This window comes from Miscanthus floridulus, chromosome 9, assembly GCF_019320115.1.
Source record: "Miscanthus floridulus cultivar M001 chromosome 9, ASM1932011v1, whole genome shotgun sequence".
NCBI classification, from domain to species: Eukaryota; Viridiplantae; Streptophyta; class Magnoliopsida; order Poales; family Poaceae; genus Miscanthus; species Miscanthus floridulus.
Genome location: NC_089588.1, coordinates 82,492,831 through 82,503,357, shown reverse-complemented (window position 1 = coordinate 82,503,357; position 10,527 = coordinate 82,492,831). Strand labels below are relative to the sequence as shown.

The window sequence follows — 10,527 nt, the reverse complement described above, 5'->3', positions numbered from 1 at the left end:
ATGTGACACATCTCTCATAAGGTTTTATAGACTATATGAGACATGTGTAAGATTAGTGAACAATGTGTGCTAAGAATTTATCAAATGAAGAAATGACCAAAATAAAAGTTATAGATATTCATGAGTTGAACAACTTTGGTATTCATCACTTTTTATGTTGAAATCAATTTGGGTCTCAAATTTTGATTCGAACTTGTCGTTTCAAAATTTCAAATTTGAAAGATTCAAATTTTGTCAAATGACAAGATGACTAAAATAAAAGTAGTAGATATTAATGAGTTGAACAACTTTGATATTCATCATTTTTTTTTGTTGAAATCATTTTGGGTCTCAAATTTTGGTTCAAACTTGTTATTTTTTAAAATTTTAAATTTAAAATGTTCAAATTTTGTCAAATTACAAGATGACCAAAATAAAAGTTGTAGATCTTTATGACCTCTACAACTTTGATGTTTACCAAATTTTTATAACCTCTATAATTATAAAATTTTGTACTGTATTATTTATTATTTACATGTGAATAATTCACAGCCGCCCTAGAGTGGCTCACGGTACATTACCCTGACCGTCGCTGTGGAAAAAAAAAAAAATCGCTTAATCGCCGGACTCACGTCTGTCGGCCCCTCCCCCTCGACTCGCCTACGCTCCTTCCTCTCCTCTCCTGTGCTAGGGTTAGCCGTCGCCGCCGCCGCCGGTCATCCGCTCCTCACCGGCGTCGAAACTTTAGGATCTCACCGTCGTCTCCCCACCCCGTCCCCTCCGTCTTCTCTCATCGACTGGGAGCGCGCCCCCTCCGCCGCCGACACCTCTCAACTCGTGCTCGTCCAGTGCTGCTGTCCTTCATCCGCCGCTGCCACCCCTCTCGATGAGAAGCGGAGAACCGCCTTCCTCCAGATCAGGCGGCACCTCCTCCTCCGGATCTGCCGTGGTGGAGGCGACAGCTGCTTACCTGTCCGCAATAAGGTTTACACCGCGTCAGTCTCGAACTCATCGGCCACGGCCAGGTACGCATCACCCATCCTGCACATTGTGTGCCCCCAATCCATGAGTCCATCCATCCATCCCTCTTCACCTCGATTCCGATTTAGCAGGTGCCGTGGAGTTGAAGGGGTGACGTTCATCTCTATGGAGCTTCTCTCAGCTGCATTAGTGGTAGAGGATAGATCTAGCAGTGAGGAGCAGGATTACAAGCTGGATCTCGACCTTTGCCAGGTGAGTTCAAGTGTTTGCGTTTGTGCCTTCTGGACGAGCGCTACGAGAGATGAGATGTGTTCCTTCTCAAAGAGGCAGAAGTGTCTCGATTATTTCTGTAGGGGCTTAATTCAGCGTTCATATTGAAGTCCAGATTTTCATTTGTTCTGACAAATGTTTTGCATATTTCAGATCTCACACTTTTTAACTGGAAATCTCTTCTCACAGTGGCAAGTGTGTCCGTCTGTTAGCTTGCCCCCATCTACCACTAGATTTGCCTGATGGATGTGAGTTCTCAAGAGTTGAATTTTTCATGTCACCAATTTTGGGATGACAGATAGGTGCTTCTAGCTGCTCGGGGAAGAGGTGATCCCACAAATATCTGCTTGGTCAGAACTAATAATTTGTAGCTCTATACCATGAAGTCAGATTATTATGTACTAATGACAATGTTTACTTGTACACCATACTATAATTGGGTATAATCTAATATATAGAACAAACATGAAGTAATCCATGTTATATTAGAGTTCAGTTGTTAATATAATTGCTATTTTCCCTACAACTGGCCTAGAGATGAGTTTCCTAATATGAATCGAAGCTGTAATGTACTACATGATTGAAATTTCTTTGGCGGTCATGGAATATCCAAATATGAATCAAAGCTGTAGTGTCCTGATGTTTGCTAATAGATTTCTTAGATATCTGGTATCTTGATAAACACTTGATTCATAGTACGAATGATACAGGCATGCTTAGACACCACACTGTGCTGTCCATGATGATTTCTTTATCAATCATGGAGTATGCTAATATGGTCCCAACTACTAGTGTCGGCACAGGAGTTTTCCTTCTCTACTTGGTGCTTTACTGTCTGTGTGTTTGGTAACTTGCTCTGCAGCTAACTACCGAAGCTGAAGTCGGTGATGCACTCGCAGAGGCATTTCAGAATGGACTTGTCAAGAAGGAGGATCTGTTCATCACAACCAAGGTAATCTGAATTACAGAATGCTACCTTCTGTATTCTACTGTAGGTTTTTTTTGCCCCACTCTATTCCATAATCTTCATGTGATTGAAAGTCTAGAATCTGTTCTCATTGCAGCTGTGGAACTCAGATCATGGCCATGTGCTTGACGCCTGCAAGGATAGCTTGAAGAAGCTGCAACTAGATTATCTCGATCTCTATCTTATTCACTTCCCAGTAGCTACTAGGCATACATCTAAGCAAAGATATACATGATGGAATATATATATGTGAAGTATTTTCTTTCTTTCCTGATGTTTATACATGATGGAATATCAGGTACCTCCCTTCCTCACTACCTCTCTGTGTACTGTAGTTTAATGCAGGAGCAATTGCCAAGTGAGGACATGTTGGGTTTCAAGCAGGAGCAATTGCCAAGTGAGGACATGTTTGGTTTCAAGCAGAAGCATTGGGACATGTTTCGTTAGAATTCAAAGCAATTAGGTATGAATCAGTTTAATTAACCCTCATAGGAATCCGATAATTTTCTGTCCTAGTTGGGATGATGTGTATGACTTGTGCTTGTGCCAAAATTTAACTGATATAAAGTCTCAGTACCTTGAGTTACATTGACATCATGGAATACTTGCACTAAAATGGCGAATTTGCAAAGGGAGTCTAATGATGGCTTTTTGCTTGCTGCTAGTGTGCAGGATGCGAGCGGCAAAGATGTTGACCTCAGCACCTACAAGGGGAAGCTTCTTCTCATCGTTAACGTCGCATCACAGTGGTACGAAAACCATCTGCAGAACCTCGTGTCTTCCTAACCTTCTTACTATTTGTTATTTTAGTAATGCATAGGAGTAGGATATATACTGCTAAGTCAGATAACTGTATCATTAATTTCACTGAACTTATATAGAACTCACTGGAAGCATCCCAAGTTAACTGTCAAAACTCTGTTGTCATTTTATTGCTTATGTTCTTCCAAGCTTCCCCTTGTAAGCAGGGATCATATAAGCATATAACCAGCATTTATTACTGTAGTGCTAGATAGGCCAAGGACAGTTTCTTGCATACTTCTATATTATTTATTAGTTACCATCACCCTGTCTAAAATAGAGGTCTCCATCTTCATGAGTTTACAGTTCAAGTGCCAAGTGCTTCTGTTGCTATTTATCTTTGTCAGCTGAACTGAACTTGTAATTTTACATGTTGAGTGAATGAAATAATGATACATTTTCAATCAATAGAGATCATAATCTAACCACTTGTATGTATTTTCTTTATGTAGGTATAATGACTTGTCATCTGTGAACTGAGAAGTATGTGCAGACTATTCATAGGAAGCATTGTCTTGAAGTTAGTTTTCTTCCCTTCTAGAAGATTATTAGTTACATGCCTGTTGCTTCTTATCTTAGTTCAAGTAGCAAGTAGGTTTACTTGCAGTATGTTGGAGGGACATGTAATGGCTTTTGATACTACTTCATGTATATGAATTTGAATTAAATATATATATGTGGTCAGATTTGAATTTGAATTATTTATTTTTTTTGCTGAAAAATCCACTGTAGGGGCGGTTCTTGATTGAACCGCCCTTACACATACACACAGCAGGGGCGGCTGGTGATACAGCCGCCCTTACAGAAGTCCGCTACAGGGGCGGCTGAAAACACCAGCCGCCCTTACAGAGGGCACTGTAGGGGCGGCTGAAAACACCAGCCGCCCCTACAGAGGGCACTGTAGGGGCGGTCAGAAAACCGCCCCTACAGAGGCACTCTCTGTAGGAACACCCTGGGAAGGGCGGCTGGCGCAGCCGCCCCTACAGAGGCTCTAGAGCCGCCCCTACAGTTAATTTCTGTAGTGGTGGCAGCGACAAGGTGGTCCGGATCGCGAGGGAGGACCCCAGGCGGGTGGCGCACTCGCTCAAGGTGGGGCTGGCGCTCACGCTGGTGTCCGTCGTCTACTACGTCACGCCCCTCTTCGATGGCCTCGGCGGCGGCTCCGCCATGTGGGCCGTGCTCACCGTCGTCATCGTCATGGAGTTCACCGTTGGTAATTAGTAGTAACTACATATTTATCTAGATGCAAATGTATGTGCAGCCCAACTAACCTAGCTATACGACTGTATGCATGTGCAATTAATTAATATACAGGTGCCACGCTGAGCAAAGGCCTGAACAGAGCACTGGCGACATTGGTGGCTAGCTCCCTGGCCGTCGGAGCTCACGAGGTAGCCAGCCTCGTCGCCGCCCGTAGCGAGAAGGTGGAGTCCATAATACTCGCCATCTTCGTCCTCTTCGTAGGTAAGTACGTACGCGCCGATTATTAGCTTGTTGTCGTGAAAGCAGAGAAACAAAATAGTACACTTAATTTCTTTGTCCAATTCATATTGGTCCGTGTTGGCGCCTGCAGCGACGTTCTCACGGTTCATCCCGGAGGTGAAGGCGAGGTTCGACTATGGCGTGAGTATCTTCATCCTGAGCTTCAGCCTGGTGGCCGTGTCCAGCTACCGCGTCGAGGAGCTCAGGCCGCTCGCGCTCCAGCGCATCTCCACCATCTTCGTCGGCGTCGCCATCTGCCTCGCCACCACCGTCCTTGTCTTCCCCGTCTGGGCCGTGGAGGACCTCCACAGGCTCGCCGCCTGCAACCTCCACAAGCTCGCCGAGTTCCTTCAAGGTACGACAGGAGCGACATGCATGCTTGCTCTCTGCCGCAATGCTAGCTGGTGGTCGCCGTGTGTATCATCCACCGCAAGATATAGGAGTAGATTCGGTAAATTTTCGCTTTTAACAATTTAAAGAAATTAAACGTCTCTAACCAGAGCTGCTATGGTAAAGCTAGCATCAGTGTGAGATTTTTTTTTTTTTGGCTTCGGTTTCATAAAGCAGCTTCACCAGTGAAGTTAAAGCTGCTTTTTTTAAATGTTAGGTAAAGCACAGCATCTCAGGAATGATAGTAGAGAGAGAGAGAGCCATGAGAACCTAGTATTTTCAGTTTCACTCAGCTTCACCTGGCAAACAGTATATGTGAGAGAAGCTAAAAGACTGTTTCTAGAAAGAAGCTATTTCATCCAGACTTTTTGGCAGGGGAAGCTGAAAAACAGCTTTGTAAATGTAGAAAAAAGATTACTACCAAACATGCCTTAATTTGTGTGCACATGGAAGAGAGAGAGAGAGAGAGAGAGAGAGAGAGAGAGAGACAGAGAGAGAGAGAGAGAGAGAGAGGAGTAGGAGGAGGAGGAAGAAGAGAGAATCGTCAATCACTTTGGTCGCGCCATATGATTTTGTCATTTAACACTGCACGCCTATCAGTCAAGATGAGAGTGGGTAGATAATTCCTCAAAAATTGTGCATTCTTAACTTTGATCAAATATATATAAGAAATATAAATATTTATGGTGCATAACAAATATCATTAAATATAATTTCATAATAAATTTATTTTGAGATACAAATGTTGCTAATGTATATTTTCTATAAATCTAATCAACTTTACACAACTTTAAGTGACATTTTTTTTGGATGGAGGGAGTACCTGTTTGTTGGGCTGGGCCTCGCCCATGTGTGTCCATGCCTCATTGGAATATATGTATTTAGAGCCGGTTTAGATCAATTAGAGCTAATTATTAGTTGGAGCTAAAAAGAAGTCCAACTTAGTTGAAGTTGTCTTGCTAATTAATTGGCTAATAACTAAAGATTTAACTAAGTCATTAGCCCTCTGTTTGGATGATGGGTTAAGGCTAAAAATTAACGAGTTAACAATTAAGAGGCTATGCATTCAAACAGGCCTATAAACGTGTGGTCGGCTGGAGTAGTGCTTTTTCTGTCTATATTATATCATGTAGCATTGGGATGAGCAGCTATTGGAGCTAACAAGCAAAACTATGTCCTGCAAAATAAAAAATATAACAAAAAATAACTTGCAAAATAGAAAATATAAAAATATATCTTTGACATCTGAAACATATTCAAGAATTTAAGTGCTTAACAATCTTACATGTGTGTGCAGGAATTTCTTTTTAGACAACTGATTATTTTTTTAATTAATGTATGCAGGACTGGAATCTGAATGCTTTGGAGAGAATGCTGGGTGTGAGAATCTGGAGGGCAAGGACTTCCTACGTGCATACAAGAGCGTCCTGAGTTCCAAGGACAAAGACGACTCTTTGGTAATAATTAAGCTCCTACATATGACTTCACATATTATATATGCATCCGCACTATCGAAAACAATAAAATTGCCCAGTGCATGAGAGTTTGCCGAGTGCATTCCATCGGGAACTCAGCAAATCTCTTGTTTACCGAGTGTTTTTAATTTGACACTCGGCAAACATATAGCACTCGGCAAAACCCAACTTTACCGAGTTCCTAATAAAAAACACTCGGCAAACTACACCGAAACACTCGGCAAACACGGACACTCGACAAAGTATAGGCACGTGCGCTGGGCGTGCGGCGGACATGTGACGGCCGTTGGGTGCGCCGCCCTGCCGTTAGAACTTTGCCGAGTGTCCGTTAGAGACACTCGGCAAAGACAAGGTATGCCGTGTGTTTTTGGTTGACACTCGGCAAAATATTGTTTTTGCCGACTGTTTTTTATTGACACTCGGCAAAGTAATGTTTTTGCTGAGTGTTTTTTATTGACACTCGGCAAAATAATAATTTTTTTTCTCTCCTGCCCTCCAAACTTTTTCTACTCTCCACATACAACATGTGGTACTACATGTTAAAATTTGGTATATTTCTTGATCTATTTGCTATATTTAATTAATTTATTTCATTTAGAGGAATTTTTTTGTTAAAGTCAAATTTGAACTGCAAGTGATTCAAATAATGGAATAAATTGAGTGGAGAAATCAAATTCATGTTATTGAGTCGATTTTGGGGCCTTACCCGGGAAATGAAAAGAAATTTCGAACATTTTGTTCAGGAAACACGACCACGAACGTGTGGCCGAATGCTTTTTAAATTCTAAAAAAAAGCAAACGAAGTCTGAAAATCACGAGTTTGTCAAGATCTCATGATATCATACGTGGAGACTGGAAAAAAATTGAGAAGGTTTCGCACAATTTGTCACGTACGACGCTTACAAATCGAGGCATCTCCGAAGAAGAATCAAGGAGTTGAGAAGGTTCCGATAAGATTTGGAGTCAAAGTGACAGTCGAATCAAAACATATTAACCAATAGTAGTATATTATTACAACATTGCAGTGCACCTTAGCCCAGTGGGAGCCTCCTCATGGCTGATTCTGCTTCCGGCACCCATGGAGTCAATACAAGAAACTCGGTACTCTTTGTTGCCAATGCGCTTCTTCATTGGAGGCTATTGCTTCCTATGTTGTCATCGTCAGAAGATATCAGGTAATTTGCTATTGATGCACCAATTTCATGATCAAAAGATTTTGAAACCTAACAAAGTTTACTGACCAACAACCTTTTACTGATAATAGTATCCTGAAGCCAAACCAGAGCTGTGCTTGAAGGTTCAGACAGTATGTGGTCAAATGAGCTTGCACTCTGCTAGAGCTCTCAGAGAACTCGCCTTGACACTTCAGGCGATGACTACGCCAGCTACAACAGACGATAGTGACTTGTCTGCAGCCATGAAAGCTGCAAATGCCTGCAGAAGCGAGTTATTGGAAGATGCCGTTCAATTGCAAGTGATGCATACAGCGGTGATAGCAGCTCTTCTATCGGACTTAGTTATGCAGATCAATAAAATAACAGAATCGGTTGACGACCTAGCACGACTTGCCTGCTTCAAAAACCCGGAAAAGACACGAACTGATGTAGTTATCAATGTAAAGAGTTGATGAACACTTCTAGCTGTGGCACACAAATATGTGGCTATATATATCTATAACAGAATCGGTTGTGCGCATATAGATTTTTCTTCTCTCTTCTCAATACTTAGGAGTTAAGAGTTCACAAGACATAATGTCTACATAAACGCAATAACATCGCAGACATGATTAGTTTTAATGGTGTTTAATTAATCATGTTTCGTGAATCAAAACTTCAAAATGCTAAAATAAAATAAAAACTCCTCTTGAAGGAATTTGTTCTTATGCACATGACTACAGTAGATTGGTGTAAAATATTAGAAACACAATATTATTTTGTCACTCTGCTAAAATCTCACTTGCACAAGCGCACATTCCTTATTTTTGGGTGGTTTTGCCTTCGGCTTGCCACCCCCTTTCCTCATTTTGAATAAGCTTCAAGTGTTTTTTTTTTCACAAAGTATCTTTCTGGGAACATCCCAGCAACTCTTCAGGGGCTTCTTTGGATCAATCATCCCTTCCAATCTCCATGGAATGGGTGTATCCAAACTAGCCCTCAGGGCTTGGGCCCTGTCAAATATGGCCCAATGAAGATCAACACACCACTGGAAGCTTCTCTATGTGGACTTTCAGCAGAACTCCTACAAAGCGAGGCCAATAGACGTTTAGCAAAGCCCCACAATGCGAGGTGCAGCTCATAAGGATGAAGGCGAGCACCGCCTCGTGAGGCATCGTATGGCCAAACCATGTGAAACCCAGCGAATCCTGCTCAGGTAAGCTTGTTGAAACCTTGATAATGATAGAAGCATGATGAGCTGTTATTTGGTGAAGCCTTGACGAGAACCTATGCGCTAGAGCTCATCGAAAGCAAGCATTTCAAGCATGGCATAGACAAGCTCTGTGAAGAGATGAATTGCACGATTTCTTTTTAGTTTTACGGTTGGAGGTGATTTTTGCGTGTGACAACAGTGTTAAACCGATTTCTTAAAGCATGCATGTGTTCTCCATGCATAAGAACCAACAGTGTTATTTGTCTTTTTAGTATGGGCTAATTAAACCGATGAACTTTGCTACAGTATCTCAAATAACCGTGAGCCATTCATTTATTTTGATCGGACAGTTACAGTCATCTATTACCTCCTAAGAGGTAATATGTGAAATATATAATTATTTAATTTTTTTAATTTATAAAATAAGATAAATAAGGAAAGTTTTTTATATAATTTTTTTTCTAGATTTGATTGATGCATGGGTGATCTGACAAATACGGTGTTTTTCGTAACTATAGACTTTGATTACCACGTATTTTTGTACGTGACTTACATGAGTGTAGCGTGACTTACATGTGTATACGTGTTAGTACATGAGAGGCCGGTAACGTGACTTGCATGTGTGTTAGAGTGAGTCAGTGCATGCAATGAATTACTGTTTGCAACTCTTGAATCTACTAGTAAAAATACACGATTGAAAGGTTTTTGATCCATGTAACGTGTGTCATGTCACTTTAAAAAAAGTGTCGTGTCATATATATACAATCCTCTGCCATAATTGTTTGTCGTAGCCTCATAGGCAACATTACAATATACCACAATTTGGTGACATGTCTTTTTTTAGGAGAATTTGGTGACATGTCATGTGCATATAATCTATTTTATTAGTATTTAAAATAATAGACATTCTGGTCATTCCAATAGGTCGGCAAGATTAAACGGCAAGGCCCATTTAGTCTCGCGTGATTAGGGGGGTCGCTGGGGATGTTTTCACGGAGAAGAAGATTCTCCACGAGGTATTATTTTTTTTTTCTGGATGTTTTAATTCATTAAGTAAATCATAAAATTAGAAAAAATAAATGGTTTAGATTGATTTGAGATATTACCTCCTTAGAGGTAAAGGTTGTACACTACTGGAAATAGAATCTTTGCCGAGTGTCAAAAATCGGGCACTCGGCAAAGTCCTTCTTTGCCGAGTGCCGCACTCGGCAAAGAATTGCACTCGGCAAAGAATTATTTGCCCGAGTGCCGGGCACTCGGCAAAAAAGGGCACTCGGCAAAGGACTTCTTTGCCGAGTGTCAGGCTCTCAGCAAAAGCGTGGCACTCAGCATAGGCTGCCCCGCGTAACGGTGTTCGGCCACGTCCTTCTTTGCCGAGTGCCTGCTGTTAGGCACTCGGCAAAGATTTTTTTTTGGAAAATACTTTACCGAGTGCCCCTGACACGACGCTCGGCAAAGATTCAATATTTTTTTTTTGAAATATCTTTGCCGAGTGCCTAACAACTTCGACACTCGGCAACGGGAGGAATTAAAAAAATTACATTTTTTTTAAATACCTTTGCCGAGTGCCCCTGTGAAGATGAAGGCATTCGGCAAAGAGGAAATTTCTAAAAAAAATTAAAAAACCTCTTTGCCGAGCGCCTTATTCTTGGCACTCGGCAAAGACCCCCTTTGTCGAGTGTCATGCCCCGACGCTAGGTAAAGTTTTTTTTTTGGCCTCTAAACTTTTTGCGCAGCCCTTTTAAAGTACCAGGAACTCCTCGTTAGAAATTACGGATTTTTTTGTGCTTTTTTGATATATTTAGTTACTTTATT

The 10,527-nt window shown here is 41.4% G+C and overlaps 1 pseudogene; it reads left to right on the top strand.

The window, feature by feature from the left end:
• The first annotated feature begins 597 nt into the window (after positions 1-597).
• On the top strand, positions 598-8,119 carry LOC136483854 (aluminum-activated malate transporter 1-like; annotated as a pseudogene).
• Positions 8,120-10,527: the final 2,408 nt, after the last annotated feature.